Consider the following 20234-nt stretch of genomic DNA (forward strand, 5'->3'; position numbering starts at 1 on the left):
ACCTACCAAACCTGTGCATTTCTGAAAACTAGAGACCTAGGGGAATCCAAGGAGGGGTGACTTGTGGGGCTCGGACAGGTTCTGTTACCCAGAATCCTTTGCAAACCTCAAAATTTGGCTAAAAAATCACATGTTCCTCACATTTCTGTGGCAGAAAGTTCTGGAATCTGAGAGGAGCCACAAATTTCCTTCCACCCAGCGTTCCCCCAAGTCTCTCGATAAAAATGATACCTCACTTGCGTGGGTAGGCCTAGCGCCGGCGACAGGAAACACCCCAAAGCGCAACGTGGACACGTCCAAAATTTTGGAAGAAAACAGAGGTGTTTTTTGCGAAGTGCCTACCTGTAGATTTTGGCCTCTAGCTCAGCCGGCACCTAGGGAAACCTACCAAACCTGTGCATTTCTGAAAACTAGAGACCTAGGGGAATCCAAGATGGGGTGACTTGCGGGGCTCGGACCAGGTTCTGTTACCCAGAATCCTTTGCAAACCTCAAAATTTGGCTAAAAAAACACATGTTCCTCACATTTCTGTGGCAGAAAGTTCTGGAATCTGAGAGAAGCCACAAATTTCCTTCCACCCAGCGTTCCCCTAAGTCTCCCGATAAAAATGATACCTCACTTGCGTGGGTAGGCCTAGCGCCGGCGACAGGAAACACCCCAAAGCGCAACGTGGACACGTCCAAAATTTTGGAAGAAACAGAGGTGTTTTTTGCGAAGTGCCTACCTGTAGATTTTGGCCTCTAGCTCAGCCGGCACCTAGGGAAACCTACCAAACCTGTGCATTTCTGAAAACTAGAGATCTAGGGGAATCCAAGATGGGGTGACTTGCGGGTCTCGGACCAGGTTCTGTTACCCAGAATCCTTTGCAAACCTCAAAATTTGGCTAAAAAAACACGTTCCTCACATTTCTGTAGCAGAAAGTTCTGGAATCTGAGAGGAGCCACAAATTTCCTTCCACCCAGCGTTCCCCCAAGTCTCCCGATAAAAATGATACCTCACTTGCGTGGGTAGGCGTAGCGCCGGCGACAGGAAACACCCCAAAGCGCAACGTGTACACGTCCAAAATTTTGGAAGAAAACAGAGGTGTTTTTTGCAAAGTGCCTTCCTGTAGATTTTGGCCTCTAGCTCAGCCGGCACCTAGGGAAACCCACCAAACCTGTGCATTTCTGAAAACTAGAGACCTAGGGGAATCCAAGATGGGGTGACTTGCAGGGCTCGGACCAGGTTCTGTTACCCAGAATCCTTTGCAAACCTCAAAATTTGGTTAAAAAAACACATGTTCCTCACATTTCTGTGGCAGAAAGTTCTGGAATCTGAGAGGAGCCACAAATTTCCTTCCACCCAGCGTTCCCCCAAGTCTCCCGATAAAAATGATACCTCACTTGCGTGGGTAGGCCTAGCGCCGGCGACAGGAAACACCCCAAAGCGCAACATGGACACGTCCAAAATTTTTGAAGAAAACAGAGGTGTTTTTTGCGAAGTGCCTACCTGTAGATTTTGGCCTCTAGCTCAGCCGGCACCTAGGGAAACCTACCAAACCTGTGCATTTCTGAAAACTAGAGACCTAGGGGAATCCAAGGAGGGGTGACTTGCGGGGCTCGGACCAGGTTCTGTTACCCAGAATCCTTTGCAAACCTCAAAATTTGGCTAAAAAAACACATGTTCCTCATATTTCTGTGGCAGAAAGTTCTGGAATCTGAAAGGAGCCACACATTTCCTTCCACCCAGCGTTCCCCCAAGTCTCCCGATAAAAATGATACCTCACTTGCGTGGGTAGGCGTAGCGCCGGCGACAGGAAACACCCCAAAGCGCAACGTGGACACGTCCAAAATTTTGGAAGAAAACAGAGGTGTTTTTTGCGAAGTGCCTTCCTGTAGATTTTGGCCTCTAGCTCAGCCGGCACCTAGGGAAACCTACCAAACCTGTGCATTTCTGAAAACTAGAGACCTAGGGGAATCCAAGATGGGGTGACTTGCGGGGCTCGGACCAGGTTCTGTTACCCAGAATCCTTTGCAAACCTCAAAATTTGGCTAAAAAAACACATGTTCCTCACATTTCTGTGGCAGAAAGTTCTGGAATCTGAGAGGAGCCACAAATTTCCTTCCACCCAGCGTTCCCCCTAGTCTCCCGATAAAAATGATACCTCACTTGCGTGGGTAGGCCTAGCGCCGGCGACAGGAAACACCCCAAAGCGCAACGTGGACACGTCCAAAATTTTGGAAGAAACAGAGGTGTTTTTTGCGAAGTGCCTACCTGTAGATTTTGGCCTCAAGCACAGCCGGCACCTAGGGAAACCTACCAAACCTGTGCATTTCTGAAAACTAGAGACCTAGGGGAATCCAAGGAGGGGTGACTTGCGAGGCTCGGACCAGGTTCTGTTACCCAGAATCCTTTGCAAACCTCAAAATTTGGCTAAAAAAACACATGTTCCTCACATTGCTGTGGCAGAAAGTTCTGGAATCTGAGAGGAGCCACAAATTTCCTTCCACCCAGCGTTCCCCCAAGTCTCCCGATAAAAATGATACCTCACTTGCGTGGGTAGGCGTAGCGCCGGCGACAGGAAACACCCCAAAGCGCAACGTGGACACGTCCAAAATTTTGGAAGAAAACAGAGGTGTTTTTTGCGAAGTGCCTACCTGTAGATTTTGGCCTCTAGCTCAGCCGGCACCTAGGGAAACCTACCAAACCTGTGCATTTCTGAAAACTAGAGACCTAGGGGAATCCAAGGAGGGTTGACTTGCGAGGCTCGGACCAGGTTCTGTTACCCAGAATCCTTTGCAAACCTCAAAATTTGGCTAAAAAAACACATGTTCCTCACATTTCTGTGGCAGAAAGTTCTGGAATCTGAGAGGAGCCACAAATTTCCTTCCACCCAGCGTTCCCCCAAGTCTCCCGATAAAAATGATACCTCACTTGCGTGGGTAGGCCTAGCGCCGGCGACAGGAAACCCCCCAAAGCGCAACATGGACACGTCCAAAATTTTGGAAGAAAACAGAGGTGTTTTTTGTGAGGTGCCTACCTGTAGATTTTGGCCTCTAGCTCAGCCGGCACATAGGGAAACGTACCAAACCTGTGCATTTCTGAAAACTAGAGACCTAGGGGAATCCAAGGAGGGGTGACTTGCGGGGCTCGGACCAGGTTCTGTTACCCAGAATCCTTTGCAAACCTCAAAATGTGGCTAAAAAAACACATGTTCCTCACATTTCTGTGGCAGAAAGTTCTGGAATCTGAGAGGAGCCACAAATTTCCTTCCACCCAGCGTTCCCCCAAGTCTTCCGATAAAAATGATACCTCACTTGTGTGGGTAGGCCTAGCACCCGCGACAGGAAACACCCCAAAGCGCAACGTGGACACATCCAAAATTTTGGAAGAAAACAGAGGTTTTTTTTGTGTAGTGCCTACCTGTAGATTTTGGCCTCTAGCTCAGCCGGCACCTAGGGAAACCTACCAAACCTGTGCATTTCTGAAAACTAGAGACCTAGGGGAATCCAAGGAGGGGTGACTTGCGGGGCTCGGACCAGGTTCTGTTACCCAGAATGCTTTGCAAACCTCAAAATTTGGCTAAAAAAACACATGTTCCTCACATTTCTGTGGCAGAAAGTTCTGGAATCTGAGAGGAGCCACAAATTTCCTTCCACCCAGCGTTCCCCCAAGTCTCCCGATAAAAATGATACCTCACTTGCGTGGGTAGGCGTAGCGCCGGCGACAGGAAACACCCCAAAGCGCAACGTGTACACGTCCAAAATTTTGGAAGAAAACAGAGGTGTTTTTTGCAAAGTGTCTTCCTGTAGATTTTGGCCTCTAGCTCAGCCGGCACCTAGGGAAACCCACCAAACCTGTGCATTTCTGAAAACTAGAGACCTAGGGGAATCCAAGATGGGGTGACTTGCAGGGCTCGGACCAGGTTCTGTTACCCAGAATCCTTTGCAAACCTCAAAATTTGGTTAAAAAAACACATGTTCCTCACATTTCTGTGGCAGAAAGTTCTGGAATCTGAGAGGAGCCACAAATTTCCTTCCACCCAGCGTTCCCCCAAGTCTCCCGATAAAAATGATACCTCACTTGCGTGGGTAGGCCTAGCGCCGGCGACAGGAAACACCCCAAAGCTCAACGTGGACACGTCCAAAATTTTGGAAGAAAACAGAGGTGTTTTTTGCGAAGTGCCTACCTGTAGATTTTGGCCTCTAGCTCAGCCGGCACCTAGGGAAACCTACCAAACCTGTGCATTTCTGAAAACTAGAGACCTAGGGGAATCCAAGGAGGGGTGACTTGCGAGGCTCGGACCAGGTTCTGTTACCCAGAATCCTTTGCAAACCTCAAAATTTGGCTAAAAAAACACATGTTCCTCACATTGCTGTGGCAGAAAGTTCTGGAATCTGAGAGGAGCCACAAATTTCCTTCCACCCAGCGTTCCCCCAAGTCTCCCGATAAAAATGATACCTCACTTGCGTGGGTAGGCGTAGCGCCGGTGACAGGAAACACCCCAAAGCGCAACGTGGACACGTCCAAAATTTTGGAAGAAAACAGAGGTGTTTTTTGCGAAGTGCCTATCTGTAGATTTTGGCCTCTAGCTCAGCCGGCACCTAGGGAAACCTACCAAACCTGTGCATTTCTGAAAACTAGAGACCTAGGGGAATCCAAGATGGGGTGACTTGCGGGGCTCGGACCAGGTTCTGTTACCCAGAATCCTTTGCAAACCTCAAAATTTGGCTAAAAAAACACATGTTCCTCACATTTCTGTGGCAGAAAGTTCTGGAATCTGAGAGAAGCCACAAATTTCCTTCCACCCAGCGTTCCCCTAAGTCTCCCGATAAAAATGATACCTCACTTGCGTGGGTAGGCCTAGCGCCGGCGACAGGAAACACCCCAAAGCGCAACGTGGACACGTCCAAATTTTTGGAAGAAACAGAGGTGTTTTTTGCGAAGTGCCTACCTGTAGATTTTGGCCTCTAGCTCAGCCGGCACCTAGGGAAACCTACCAAACCTGTGCATTTCTGAAAACTAGAGACCTAGGGGAATCCAAGATGGGGTGACTTGCGGGGCTCGGACCAGGTTCTGTTACCCAGAATCCTTTGCAAACCTCAAAATTTGGCTAAAAAAACACATGTTCCTCAAATTTCTGTGGCAGAAAGTTCTGGAATCTGAGAGGAGCCACAAATTTCCTTCCACCCAGCGTTCCCCCAAGTCTCCCGATAAAAATGATACCTCACTTGCGTGGGTAGGCCTAGCGCCGGCGACAGGAAACACCCCAAAGCGCAACGTGGACACGTCCAAAATTTTGGAAGAAAACAGAGGTGTTTTTTGCGAAGTGCCTACCTGTAGATTTTGGCCTCTAGCTCAGCCGGCACCTAGGGAAACCTACCAAACCTGTGCATTTCTGAAAACTAGAGACCTAGGGGAATCCAAGGAGGGGTGACTTGCGAGGCTCGGACCAGGTTCTGTTACCCAGAATCCTTTGCAAACCTCAAAATGTGGCTAAAAAAACACATGTTCCTCACATTTCTGTGGCAGAAAGTTCTGGAATCTGAGAGGAGCCACAAATTTCCTTCCACCCAGCGTTCCCCCAAGTCTTCCGATAAAAATGATACCTCACTTGTGTGGGTAGGCCTAGCACCCGCGACAGGAAACACCCCAAAGCGCAACGTGGACACGTCCAAAATTTTGGAAGAAAACAGAGGTTTTTTTTGTGTAGTGCCTACCTGTAGATTTTGGCCTCTAGCTCAGCCGGCACCTAGGGAAACCTACCAAACCTGTGCATTTCTGAAAACTAGAGACCTAGGGGAATCCAAGATGGGGTGATTTGCGGGCCTCGGACCAGGTTCTGTTACCCAGAATCCTTTGCAAACCTCAAAATTTGGCTAAAAAAACACATGTTCCTCACATTTCTGTGGCAGAAAGTTCTGGAATCTGAGAGGAGCCACAAATTTCCTTCCACCCAGCGTTCCCCCAAGTCTCCCGATAAAAATGATACCTCACTTGCGTGGGTAGGCCTAGCGCCAGCGACAGGAACGCCCCAAAGCGCAACGTGGACACATCCAAAATTTTGAAAGAAAACAGAGGTGTTTTTTGCGAAGTGCCTACCTGTAGATTTTGGCCTCTAGCTCAGCCGGCACCTAGGGAAACCTACCAAACCTGTGCATTTCTGAAAACTAGAGACCTAGGGGAATCTATGGAGGGGTGACTTGCGGGGATCGGACCAGGTTCTGTTACCCAGAATCCTTTGCAAACCTCAAAATTTGGCTAAAAAAACACATGTTCCTCACATTTCTGTGGCAGAAAGTTCTGGAATCTGAGAGGAGCCACAAATTTCCTTCCACCCAGCGTTCCCCCAAGTCTCCCGATAAAAATGATACCTCACTTGCGTGGGTAGGCGTAGCGCCGGCGACAGGAAACACCCCAAAGCGCAACGTGGACACGTCCAAAATTTTGGAAGAAAACAGAGGTGTTTTTTGCGAAGTGCCTACCTGTAGATTTTGGCCTCTAGCTCAGCCGGCACCTAGGGAAACCTACCAAACCTGTGTATTTCTGAAAACTAGAGACCTAGGGGAATCCAAGATGGGGTGACTTGCGGGGCTCGGACCAGGTTCTGTTACCCAGAATCCTTTGCAAACCTCAAAATTTGGCTAAAAAAACACATGTTCCTCAAATTTCTGTGGCAGAAAGTTCTGGAATCTGATAGGAGCCACAAATTTCCTTCCACCCAGCGTTCCCCCAAGTCTCCCGATAAAAATGATACCTCACTTGCGTGGGTAGGCCTAGCGCCGGCGACAGGAAACACCCCAAAGCGCAACGTGGACACGTCCACAATTTTGGAAGAAAACAGAGGTGTTTTTTGCGAAGTGCCTACCTGTAGATTTTGGCCTCTAGCTCAGCCGGCACCTAGGGAAACCTACCAAACCTGTGCATTTCTGAAAACTAGAGACCTAGGGGAATCCAAGGAGGGGTGACTTGCGAGGCTCGGACCAGGTTCTGTTACCCAGAATCCTTTGCAAACCTCAAAATTTGGCTAAAAAAACACATGTTCCTCACATTGCTGTGGCAGAAAGTTCTGGAATCTGAGAGGAGCCACAAATTTCCTTCCACCCAGCGTTCCCCCAAGTCTCCCGATAAAAATGATACCTCACTTGCGTGGGTAGGCGTAGCGCCGGCGACAGGAAACACCCCAAAGCGCAACGTGGACACGTCCAAAATTTTGGAAGAAAACAGAGGTGTTTTTTGCGAAGTGCCTACCTGTAGATTTTGGTTTTTAGCTCAGCCGGCACCTTAGGAAACCTACCAAACATGTGCATTTCTGAAAACTAGAGACTTAGGGGAATCCAAGATGGGGTGACTTGCGGGGCTCGGACCAGGTTCTGTTGCCCAGAATCCTTTGCAAACCTCAAAATTTGGCTAAAAAAACACATGTTCCTCACATTTCTGTGGCAGAAAGTTCTGGAATCTGAGAGGAGCCACAAATTTCCTTCCACCCAGCGTTCCCCCAAGTCTCCTGATAAAAATGATACCTCACTTGCGTGGGTAGGCCTAGCGCCGGCGACAGGAAACACCCCAAAGCGCAACGTGGACACGTCCAAAATTTTGGAAGAAAACAGAGGTGTTTTTTGCGAAGTGCCTACCTGTAGATTTTGGCCTCTAGCTCAGCCGGCACCTAGGGAAACCTACCAAACCTGTGCATTTCTGAAAACTAGAGACCTAGGGGAATCCAAGATGGGGTGACTTGCGGGGCTCGGACCAGGTTCTGTTACCCAGAATCCTTTGCAAACCTCAAAATTTGGCTAAAAAAACACATGTTCCTCACATTTCTGTGGCAGAAAGTTCTGGAATCTGAGAGAAGCCACAAATTTCCTTCCAGCCAGCGTTCCCCTAAGTCTCCCGATAAAAATGATACCTCACTTGCGTGGGTAGGCGTAGCGCCGGCGACAGGAAACACCCCAAAGCGCAACGTGGACACGTCCAAAATTTTGGAAGAAAACAGAGGTGTTTTTTGCGAAGTGCCTACCTGTAGATTTTGGCCTCTAGCTCAGCCGGCACCTAGGGAAACCTACCAAACCTGTGCATTTCTGAAAACTAGAGACCAAGGGGAATCCAAGATGGGGTGACTTGCAGGGCTCGGACCAGGTTCTGTTCCCAGAATCCTTTGCAAACCTCAAAATTTGGTTAAAAAAACACATGTTCCTCACATTTCTGTGGCAGAAAGTTCTGGAATCTGAGAGGAGCCACAAATTTCCTTCCACCCAGCGTTCCCCCAAGTCTCCCGATAAAAATGATACCTCACTTGCGTGGGTAGGCCTAGCGCCGGCGACAGGAAACACCCCAAAGCTCAACGTGGACACGTCCAAAATTTTGGAAGAAAACAGAGGTGTTTTTTGCGAAGTGCCTACCTGTAGATTTTGGCCTCTAGCTCAGCCGGCACCTAGGGAAACCTACCAAACCTGTGCATTTCTGAAAACTAGAGACCTAGGGGAATCCAAGATGGGGTGACTTGCGGGGCTCGGACCAGGTTCTGTTACCCAGAATCCTTTGCAAACCTCAAAATTTGGCTAAAAAAACACATGTTCCTGACATTTCTGTGGCAGAAAGTTCTGGAATCTGAGAGGAGCCACAAATTTCCTTCCACCCAGCGTTCCCCTAAGTCTCCCGATAAAAATGATACCTCACTTGCGTGGGTAGGCCTAGCGCCGGCGACAGGAAACACCCCAAAGCGCAACGTGGACACGTCCAAAATTTTGGAAGAAACAGAGGTGTTTTTTGCGAAGTGCCTACCTGTAGATTTTGGCCTCTAGCTCAGCCGGCACCTAGGGAAACCTACCAAACCTGTGCATTTCTGAAAACTAGAGATCTAGGGGAATCCAAGATGGGGTGACTTGCGGGGCTCGGACCAGGTTCTGTTACCCAGAATCCTTTGCAAACCTCAAAATTTGGCTAAAAAAACACATTCCTCACATTTCTGTAGCAGAAAGTTCTGGAATCTGAGAGGAGCCACAAATTTCCTTCCACCCAGCGTTCCCCCAACTCTCCCGATAAAAATGATACCTCACTTGCGTGGGTAGGCGTAGCGCCGGCGACAGGAAACACCCCAAAGCGCAACGTGGACACGTCCAAAATTTTGGAAGAAAACAGAGGTGTTTTTTGCGAAGTGCCTACCTGTAGATTTTGGCCTCTAGCTCAGCCGGCACCTAGGGAAACCTACCAAACCTGTGCATTTCTGAAAACTAGAGACCTAGGGGAATCCAAGATGGGGTGACTTGCGGGGCTCGGACCAGGTTCTGTTACCCAGAATCCTTTGCAAACCTCAAAATTTGGCTAAAAAAACACATGTTCCTCAAATTTCTGTGGCAGAAAGTTCTGGAATCTGAGAGGAGCCACAAATTTCCTTCCACCCAGCGTTCCCCCAAGTCTCCCGATAAAAATGATACCTCACTTGCGTGGGTAGGCCTAGCGCCGGCGACAGGAAACACCCCAAAGCGCAACGTGGACACGTCCAAAATTTTGGAAGAAAACAGAGGTGTTTTTTGCGAAGTGCCTACCTGTAGATTTTGGCCTCTAGCTCAGCCGGCACCTAGGGAAACCTACCAAACCTGTGCATTTCTGAAAACTAGAGACCTAGGGGAATCCAAGGAGGGGTGACTTGCGAGGCTCGGACCAGGTTCTGTTACCCAGAATCCTTTGCAAACCTCAAAATGTGGCTAAAAAAACACATGTTCCTCACATTTCTGTGGCAGAAAGTTCTGGAATCTGAGAGGAGCCACAAATTTCCTTCCACCCAGCGTTTCCCCAAGTCTTCCGATAAAAATGATACCTCACTTGTGTGGGTAGGCCTAGCACCCGCGACAGGAAACACCCCAAAGCGCAACGTGGACACATCCAAAATTTTGGAAGAAAACAGAGGTTTTTTTTGTGTAGTGCCTACCTGTAGATTTTGGCCTCTAGCTCAGCCGGCACCTAGGGAAACCTACCAAACCTGTGCATTTCTGAAAACTAGAGACCTAGGGGAATCCAAGATGGGGTGATTTGCGGGGCTCGGACCAGGTTCTGTTACCCAGAATCCTTTGCAAACCTCAAAATTTGGCTAAAAAAACACATGTTCCTCACATTGCTGTGGCAGAAAGTTCTGGAATCTGAGAGGAGCCACAAATTTCCTTCCACCCAGCGTTCCCCCAAGTCTCCCGATAAAAATGATACCTCACTTGCGTGGGTAGGCCTAGCGCCAGCGACAGGAACGCCCCAAAGCGCAACGTGGACACATCCAAAATTTTGAAAGAAAACAGAGGTGTTTTTTGTGAAGTGCCTACCTGTAGATTTTGGCCTCTAGCTCAGCCGGCACCTAGGGAAACCTACCAAACCTGTGCATTTCTGAAAACTAGAGACCTAGGGGAATCCATGGAGGGGTGACTTGCGGGGATCGGACCAGGTTCTGTTACCCAGAATCCTTTGCAAACCTCAAAATTTGGCTAAAAAAACACATGTTCCTCACATTTCTGTGGCAGAAAGTTCTGGAATCTGAGAGGAGCCACAAATTTCCTTCCACCCAGCGTTCCCCCAAGTCTCCCGATAAAAATGATACCTCACTTGCGTGGGTAGGCCTAGCGCCAGCGACAGGAAACGCCCCAAAGCGCAACGTGGACACATCCAAAATTTTGGAAGAAAACAGAGGTGTTTTTTGCGAAGTGCCTACCTGTAGATTTTGGCCTCTAGCTCAGCCGGCACCTAGGGAAACCTACCACACCTGTGCATTTCTGAAAACTAGAGACCTAGGGGAATCCAAGGAGGGGTGACTTGTGGGGCTCGGACAGGTTCTGTTACCCAGAATCCTTTGCAAACCTCAAAATTTGGCTAAAAAAACACATGTTCCTCACATTTCTGTGGCAGAAAGTTCTGGAATCTGAGAGGAGCCACAAATTTCCTTCCACCCAGCGTTCCCCCAAGTCTCCCGATAAAAATGATACCTCACTTGCGTGGGTAGGCCTAGCGCCGGCGACAGGAAACACCCCAAAGCGCAACGTGGACACGTCCAAAATTTTGGAAGAAAACAGAGGTGTTTTTTGCGAAGTGCCTACCTGTAGATTTTGGTTTTTAGCTCAGCCGGCACCTTAGGAAACCTACCAAACATGTGCATTTCTGAAAACTAGAGACTTAGGGGAATCCAAGATGGGGTGACTTGCGGGGCTCGGACCAGGTTCTGTTGCCCAGAATCCTTTGCAAACCTCAAAATTTGGCTAAAAAAACACATGTTCCTCACATTTCTGTGGCAGAAAGTTCTGGAATCTGAGAGGAGCCACAAATTTCCTTCCACCCAGCGTTCCCCCAAGTCTCCCGATAAAAATGATACCTCACTTGCGTGGGTAGGCCTAGCGCCGGCAACAGGAAAAACCCCAAAGCGCAACGTGGACACGTCCAAAATTTTTGAAGAAAACAGAGGTGTTTTTTGCGAAGTGCCTACCTGTAGATTTTGGCCTCTAGCTCAGCCGGCACCTAGGGAAACCTACCAAACCTGTGCATTTCTGAAAACTAGAGACCTAGGGGAATCCAAGATGGGGTGACTTGCGGGGCTCGGACCAGGTTCTGTTACCCAGAATCCTTTGCAAACCTCAAAATTTGGCTAAAAAAACACATGTTTCTCACATTTCTGTGGCAGAAAGTTCTGGAATCTGAGAGAAGCCACAAATTTCCTTCCACCCAGCGTTCCCCTAAGTCTCCCGATAAAAATGATACCTCACTTGCGTGGGTAGGCCTAGCGCCGGCGACAGGAAACACCCCAAAGCGCAACGTGGACACGTCCAAATTTTTGGAAGAAACAGAGGTGTTTTTTGCGAAGTGCCTACCTGTAGATTTTGGCCTCTAGCTCAGCCGGCACCTAGGGAAACCTACCAAACCTGTGCATTTCTGAAAACTAGAGATCTAGGGGAATCCAAGATGGGGTGACTTGCGGGGCTCGGACCAGGTTCTGTTACCCAGAATCCTTTGCAAACCTCAAAATTTGGCTAAAAAAACACATGTTCCTCAAATTTCTGTGGCAGAAAGTTCTGGAATCTGATAGGAGCCACAAATTTCCTGCCACCCAGCGTTCCCCCAAGTCTCCCGATAAAAATGATACCTCACTTGCGTGGGTAGGCCTAGCGCCGGCGACAGGAAACACCCCAAAGCGCAACGTGGACACGTCCAAAATTTTGGAAGAAAACAGAGGTGTTTTTTGCGAAGTGCCTACCTGTAGATTTTGGCCTCTAGCTCAGCCGGCACCTAGGGAAACCTACCAAACCTGTGCATTTCTGAAAACTAGAGACCTAGGGGAATCCAAGGAGGGGTGACTTGCGAGGCTCGGACCAGGTTCTGTTACCCAGAATCCTTTGCAAACCTCAAAATTTGGCTAAAAAAACACATGTTCCTCACATTGCTGTGGCAGAAAGTTCTGGAATCTGAGAGGAGCCACAAATTTCCTTCCACCCAGCGTTCCCCCAAGTCTCCCGATAAAAATGATACCTCACTTGCGTGGGTAGGCGTAGCGCCGGCGACAGGAAACACCCCAAAGCGCAACGTGGACACGTCCAAAATTTTGGAAGAAAACAGAGGTGTTTTTTGCGAAGTGCCTACCTGTAGATTTTGGTTTTTAGCTCAGCCGGCACCTTAGGAAACCTACCAAACATGTGCATTTCTGAAAACTAGAGACTTAGGGGAATCCAAGATGGGGTGACTTGCGGGGCTCGGACCAGGTTCTGTTGCCCAGAATCCTTTGCAAACCTCAAAATTTGGCTAAAAAAACACATGTTCCTCACATTTCTGTGGCAGAAAGTTCTGGAATCTGAGAGGAGCCACAAATTTCCTTCCACCCAGCGTTCCCCCAAGTCTCCCGATAAAAATGATACCTCACTTGCGTGGGTAGGCCTAGCGCCGGCGACAGGAAACACCCCAAAGCGCAACGTGGACACGTCCAAAATTTTGGAAGAAAACAGAGGTGTTTTTTGCGAAGTGCCTACCTGTAGATTTTGGCCTCTAGCTCAGCCGGCACCTAGGGAAACCTACCAAACCTGTGCATTTCTGAAAACTAGAGACCTAGGGGAATCCAAGATGGGGTGACTTGCGGGGCTCGGACCAGGTTCTGTTACCCAGAATCCTTTGCAAACCTCAAAATTTGGCTAAAAAAACACATGTTCCTCACATTTCTGTGGCAGAAAGTTCTGGAATCTGAGAGAAGCCACAAATTTCCTTCCACCCAGCGTTCCCCTAAGTCTCCCGATAAAAATGATACCTCACTTGCGTGGGTAGGCCTAGCGCCGGCGACAGGAAACACCCCAAAGCGCAACGTGGACACGTCCAAAATTTTGGAAGAAACAGAGGTGTTTTTTGCGAAGTGCCTACCTGTAGATTTTGGCCTCTAGCTCAGCCGGCACCTAGGGAAACCTACCAAACCTGTGCATTTCTGAAAACTAGAGATCTAGGGGAATCCAAGATGGGGTGACTTGCGGGGCTCGGACCAGGTTCTGTTACCCAGAATCCTTTGCAAACCTCAAAATTTGGCTAAAAAAACACGTTCCTCACATTTCTGTAGCAGAAAGTTCTGGAATCTGAGAGGAGCCACAAATTTCCTTCCACCCAGCGTTCCCCCAAGTCTCCCGATAAAAATGATACCTCACTTGCGTGGGTAGGCGTAGCGCCGGCGACAGGAAACACCCCAAAGCGCAACGTGGACACGTCCAAAATTTTGGAAGAAAACAGAGGTGTTTTTTGCGAAGTGCCTACCTGTAGATTTTGGCCTCTAGCTCAGCCGGCACCTAGGGAAACCTACCAAACCTGTGCATTTCTGAAAACTAGAGACCTAGGGGAATCCAAGATGGGGTGACTTGCAGGGCTCGGACCAGGTTCTGTTACCCAGAATCCTTTGCAAACCTCAAAATTTGGTTAAAAAAACACATGTTCCTCACATTTCTGTGGCAGAAAGTTCTGGAATCTGAGAGGAGCCACAAATTTCCTTCCACCCAGCGTTCCCCCAAGTCTCCCGATAAAAATGATACCTCACTTGCGTGGGTAGGCCTAGCGCCGGCGACAGGAAACACCCCAAAGCTCAACGTGGACACGTCCAAAATTTTGGAAGAAAACAGAGGTGTTTTTTGCGAAGTGCCTACCTGTAGATTTTGGCCTCTAGCTCAGCCGGCACCTAGGGAAACCTACCAAACCGGTGCATTTCTGAAAACTAGAGACCTAGGGGAATCCAAGGAGGGGTGACTTGCAGGGCTCGGACCAGGTTCTGTTACCCAGAATCCTTTGCAAACCTCAAAATTTGGCTAAAAAAACACATGTTCCTCACATTTGTGCGGCTGAAAGTTCTGGAATCTGAGAGGAGCCACAAATTTTCTTCCACCCAGCGTTCCCCCAAGTCTCCCGATAAAAATGATACCTCACTTGCGTGGGTAGGCCTAGCGCCGGCGACAGGAAACACCCCAAAGCGCAACATGGACACTTCCAAAATTTTGGAAGAAAACAGAGGTGTTTTTTGCGAAGTGCCTACCTGTAGATTTTGGCCTCTAGCTCAGCCGGCACCTAGGGAAACCTACCAAACCTGTGCATTTCTGAAAACTAGAGACCTAGGGGAATCCAAGGAGGGGTGACTTGCGGGGCTCGGACCAGGTTCTGTTACCCAGAATCCTTTGCAAACCTCAAAATTTGGCTAAAAAAACACATGTTCCTCATATTTCTGTGGCAGAAAGTTCTGGAATCTGAAAGGAGCCACACATTTCCTTCCACCCAGTGTTCCCCCAAGTCTCCCGATAAAAATGATACCTCACTTGCGTGGGTAGGCGTAGCGCCGGCGACAGGAAACACCCCAAATCGCAACGTGGACACGTCCAAAATTTTGGAAGAAAACAGAGGTGTTTTTTGCGAAGTGCCTTCCTGTAGATTTTGGCCTCTAGCTCAGCCGGCACCTAGGGAAACCTACCAAACCTGTGCATTTCTGAAAACTAGAGACCTAGGGGAATCCAAGATGGGGTGACTTGCGGGGCTCGGACCAGGTTCTGTTACCCAGAATCCTTTGCAAACCTCAAAATTTGGCTAAAAAAACACATGTTCCTCACATTTCTGTGGCAGAAAGTTCTGGAATCTGAGAGGAGCCACAAATTTCCTTTCACCCAGCGTTCCCCCTAGTCTCCCGATAAAAATGATACCTCACTTGCGTGGGTAGGCCTAGCGCCGGCGACAGGAAACACCCCAAAGCGCAACGTGGACACGTCCAAAATTTTGGAAGAAAACAGAGGTGTTTTTTGCGAAGTGCCTACCTGTAGATTTTGGCCTCTAGCTCAGCCGGCACCTAGGGAAACCTACCAAACCTGTGCATTTCTGAAAACTAGAGACCTAGGGGAATCCAAGGAGGGGTGACTTGCGAGGCTCGGACCAGGTTCTGTTACCCAGAATCCTTTGCAAACCTCAAAATTTGGCTAAAAAAACACATGTTCCTCACATTTCTGTGGCAGAAAGTTCTGGAATCTGAGAGGAGCCACAAATTTCCTTCCACCCAGCGTTCCCCCAAGTCTCCCGATAAAAATGATACCTCACTTGCGTGGGTAGGCCTAGCGCCGGCGACAGGAAACACCCCAAAGCGCAACGTGGACATGTCCAAAATTTTGGAAGAAAACAGAGGTGTTTTTTGCGAAGTGCCTACCTGTAGATTTTGGCCTCTAGCTCAGCCGGCACCTAGGGAAACCTACCAAACCTGTGCATTTCTGAAAACTAGAGACCTAGGGGAATCCAAGATGGGGTGACTTGCGGGGCTCGGACCAGGTTCTGTTACCCAGAATCCTTTGCAAACCTCAAAATTTGGCTAAAAAAACACATGTTCCTCACATTTCTGTGGCAGAAAGTTCTGGAATCTGAGAGAAGCAACAAATTTCCTTCCACCCAGCGTTCCCCTAAGTCTCCCGATAAAAATGATACCTCACTTGCGTGGGTAGGCCTAGCGCCGGCGACAGGAAACACCCCAAAGCGCAACGTGGACACGTCCAAAATTTTGGAAGAAACAGAGGTGTTTTTTGCGAAGTGCCTACCTGTAGATTTTGGCCTCTAGCTCAGCCGGCACCTAGGGAAACCTACCAAACCTGTGCATTTCTGAAAACTAGAGATCTAGGGGAATCCAAGATGGGGTGACTTGCGGGGCTCGGACCAGGTTCTGTTACCCAGAATGCTTTGCAAACCTCAAAATTTGGCTAAAAAAACACGTTCCTCACATTTCTGTAGCAGAAAGTTCTGGAATCTGAGAGGAGCCACAAATTTCCTTCCACCCAGCGTTCCCCCAAGTCTCCCGATAAAAATGATACCTCACTTGCGTGGGTAGGCGTAGCGCCGGCGACAGGAAACACCCCAAAGCGCAACATGGACACGTCCAAAATTTTGGAAGAAAACAGAGGTGTTTTTTGCGAAGTGCCTACCTGTAGATTTTGGCCTCTAGCTCAGCCGGCACCTAGGGAAACCTACCAAACCTGTGCATTTCTGAAAACTAGAGACCTAGGGGAATCCAAGATGGGGTGACTTGCAGGGCTCGGACCAGGTTCTGTTACCCAGAATCCTTTGCAAACCTCAAAATTTGGTTAAAAAAACACATGTTCCTCACATTTCTGTGGCAGAAAGTTCTGGAATCTGAGAGGAGCCACAAATTTCCTTCCACCCAGCGTTCCCCCAAGTCTCCCGATAAAAATGATACCTCACTTGCGTGGGTAGGCCTAGCGCCGGCGACAGGAAACACCCCAAAGCTCAACGTGACACGTCCAAAATTTTGGAAGAAAACAGAGGTGTTTTTTGCGAAGTGCCTACCTGTAGATTTTGGCCTCTAGCTCAGCCGGCACCTAGGGAAACCTACCAAACCTGTGCATTTCTGAAAACTAGAGACCTAGGGGAATCCAAGGAGGGGTGACTTGCAGGGCTCGGACCAGGTTCTGTTACCCAGAATCCTTTGCAAACTTCAAAATTTGGCTAAAAAAACACATGTTCCTCACATTTGTGCGGCTGAAAGTTCTGGAATCTGAGAGGAGCCACAAATTTTCTTCCACCCAGCGTTCCCCCAAGTCTCCCGATAAAAATGATACCTCACTTGCGTGGGTAGGCCTAGCGCCGGCGACAGGAAACACCCCAAAGCGCAACATGGACACGTCCAAAATTTTTGAAGAAAACAGAGGTGTTTTTTGCGAAGTGCCTACCTGTAGATTTTGGCCTCTAGCTCAGCCGGCACCTAGGGAAACCTACCAAACCTGTGCATTTCTGAAAACTAGAGACCTAGGGGAATCCAAGGAGGGGTGACTTGCGGGGCTCGGACCAGGTTCTGTTACCCAGAATCCTTTGCAAACCTCAAAATTTGGCTAAAAAAACACATGTTCCTCATATTTCTGTGGCAGAAAGTTTTGGAATCTGAAAGGAGCCACACATTTCCTTCCACCCAGTGTTCCCCCAAGTCTCCCGATAAAAATGATACCTCACTTGCGTGGGTAGGCGTAGCGCCGGCGACAGGAAACACCCCAAAGCGCAACGTGGACACGTCCAAAATTTTGGAAGAAAACAGAGGTGTTTTTTGCGAAGTGCCTTCCTGTAGGTTTTGGCCTCTAGCTCAGCCGGCACCTAGGGAAACCTACCAAACCTGTGCATTTCTGAAAACTAGAGACCTAGGGGAATCCAAGATGGGGTGACTTGCGGGGCTCGGACCAGGTTCTGTTACCCAGAATCCTTTGCAAACCTCAAAATTTGGCTAAAAAAACACATGTTCCTCACATTTCTGTGGCAGAAAGTTCTGGAATCTGAGAGGAGCCACAAATTTCCTTCCACCCAGCGTTCCCCCAAGTCTCCCGATAAAAATGATACCTCACTTGCGTGGGTAGGCCTAGCGCCGGCGACAGGAAAAACCCCAAAGCGCAACGTGGACACGTCCAAAATTTTTGAAGAAAACAGAGGTGTTTTTTGCGAAGTGCCTACCTGTAGATTTTGGCCTCTAGCTCAGCCGGCACCTAGGGAAACCTACCAAACCTGTGCATTTCTGAAAACTAGAGACCTAGGGGAATCCAAGATGGGGTGACTTGCGGGGCTCGGACCAGGTTCTGTTACCCAGAATCCTTTGCAAACCTCAAAATTTGGCTAAAAAAACACATGTTCCTCACATTTCTGTGGCAGAAAGTTCTGGAATCTGAGAGAAGCCACAAATTTCCTTCCACCCAGCGTTCCCCTAAGTCTCCCGATAAAAATGATACCTCACTTGCGTGGGTAGGCCTAGCGCCGGCGACAGGAAACACCCCAAAGCGCAACGTGGACACGTCCAAATTTTTGGAAGAAACAGAGGTGTTTTTTGCGAAGTGCCTACCTGTAGATTTTGGCCTCTAGCTCAGCCGGCACCTAGGGAAACCTACCAAACCTGTGCATTTCTGAAAACTAGAGATCTAGGGGAATCCAAGATGGGGTGACTTGCGGGGCTCGGACCAGGTTCTGTTACCCAGAATCCTTTGCAAACCTCAAAATTTGGCTAAAAAAACACATGTTCCTCAAATTTCTGTGGCAGAAAGTTCTGGAATCTGATAGGAGCCACAAATTTCCTGCCACCCAGCGTTCCCCCAAGTCTCCCGATAAAAATGATACCTCACTTGCGTGGGTAGGCCTAGCGCCGGCGACAGGAAACACCCCAAAGCGCAACGTGGACACGTCCAAAATTTTGGAAGAAAACAGAGGTGTTTTTTGCGAAGTGCCTACCTGTAGATTTTGGCCTCTAGCTCAGCCGGCACCTAGGGAAACCTACCAAACCTGTGCATTTCTGAAAACTAGAGACCTAGGGGAATCCAAGGAGGGGTGACTTGCGAGGCTCGGACCAGGTTCTGTTACCCAGAATCCTTTGCAAACCTCAAAATTTGGCTAAAAAAACACATGTTCCTCACATTGCTGTGGCAGAAAGTTCTGGAATCTGAGAGGAGCCACAAATTTCCTTCCACCCAGCGTTCCCCCAAGTCTCCCGATAAAAATGATACCTCACTTGCGTGGGTAGGCGTAGCGCCGGCGACAGGAAACACCCCAAAGCGCAACGTGGACACGTCCAAAATTTTGGAAGAAAACAGAGGTGTTTTTTGCGAAGTGCCTACCTGTAGATTTTGGTTTTTAGCTCAGCCGGCACCTTAGGAAACTTACCAAACATGTGCATTTCTGAAAACTAGAGACTTAGGGGAATCCAAGATGGGGTGACTTGCGGGGCTCGGACCAGGTTCTGTTGCCCAGAATCCTTTGCAAACCTCAAAATTTGGCTAAAAAAACACATGTTCCTCACATTTCTGTGGCAGAAAGTTCTGGAATCTGAGAGGAGCCACAAATTTCCTTCCACCCAGCGTTCCCCCAAGTCTCCCGATAAAAATGATACCTCACTTGCGTGGGTAGGCCTAGCGCCGGCGACAGGAAACACCCCAAAGCGCAACGTGGACACGTCCAAAATTTTGGAAGAAAACAGAGGTGTTTTTTGCGAAGTGCCTACCTGTAGATTTTGGCCTCTAGCTCAGCCGGCACCTAGGGAAACCTACCAAACCTGTGCATTTCTGAAAACTAGAGACCTAGGGGAATCCAAGATGGGGTGACTTGCGGGGCTCGGACCAGGTTCTGTTACCCAGAATCCTTTGCAAACCTCAAAATTTGGCTAAAAAAACACATGTTCCTCACATTTCTGTGGCAGAAAGTTCTGGAATCTGAGAGAAGCCACAAATTTCCTTCCACCCAGCGTTCCCCTAAGTCTCCCGATAAAAATGATACCTCACTTGCGTGGGTAGGCCTAGCGCCGGCGACAGGAAACACCCCAAAGCGCAACGTGGACACGTCCAAAATTTTGGAAGAAACAGAGGTGTTTTTTGCGAAGTGCCTACCTGTAGATTTTGGCCTCTAGCTCAGCCGGCACCTAGGGAAACCTACCAAACCTGTGCATTTCTGAAAACTAGAGATCTAGGGGAATCCAAGATGGGGTGACTTGCGGGGCTCGGACCAGGTTCTGTTACCCAGAATCCTTTGCAAACCTCAAAATTTGGCTAAAAAAACACGTTCCTCACATTTCTGTAGCAGAAAGTTCTGGAATCTGAGAGGAGCCACAAATTTCCTTCCACCCAGCGTTCCCCCAAGTCTCCCGATAAAAATGATACCTCACTTGCGTGGGTAGGCGTAGCGCCGGCGACAGGAAACACCCCAAAGCGCAACGTGGACACGTCCAAAATTTTGGAAGAAAACAGAGGTGTTTTTTGCGAAGAGCCTAC

At 48.8% G+C, this 20234-nt stretch overlaps 1 protein-coding gene across 1 annotated transcript in view; it reads left to right on the forward strand.

The window, feature by feature from the left end:
* LOC138246921 (extracellular calcium-sensing receptor-like) overlaps positions 1-20234 on the forward strand; it is a 580560-nt gene that overhangs the window by 250407 nt on the left and 309919 nt on the right. The window lies entirely within an intron of this gene.

The sequence above is a fragment of the Pleurodeles waltl genome, chromosome 7 (assembly GCF_031143425.1).
Source record: "Pleurodeles waltl isolate 20211129_DDA chromosome 7, aPleWal1.hap1.20221129, whole genome shotgun sequence".
NCBI lineage: Eukaryota > Metazoa > Chordata > Amphibia > Caudata > Salamandridae > Pleurodeles > Pleurodeles waltl.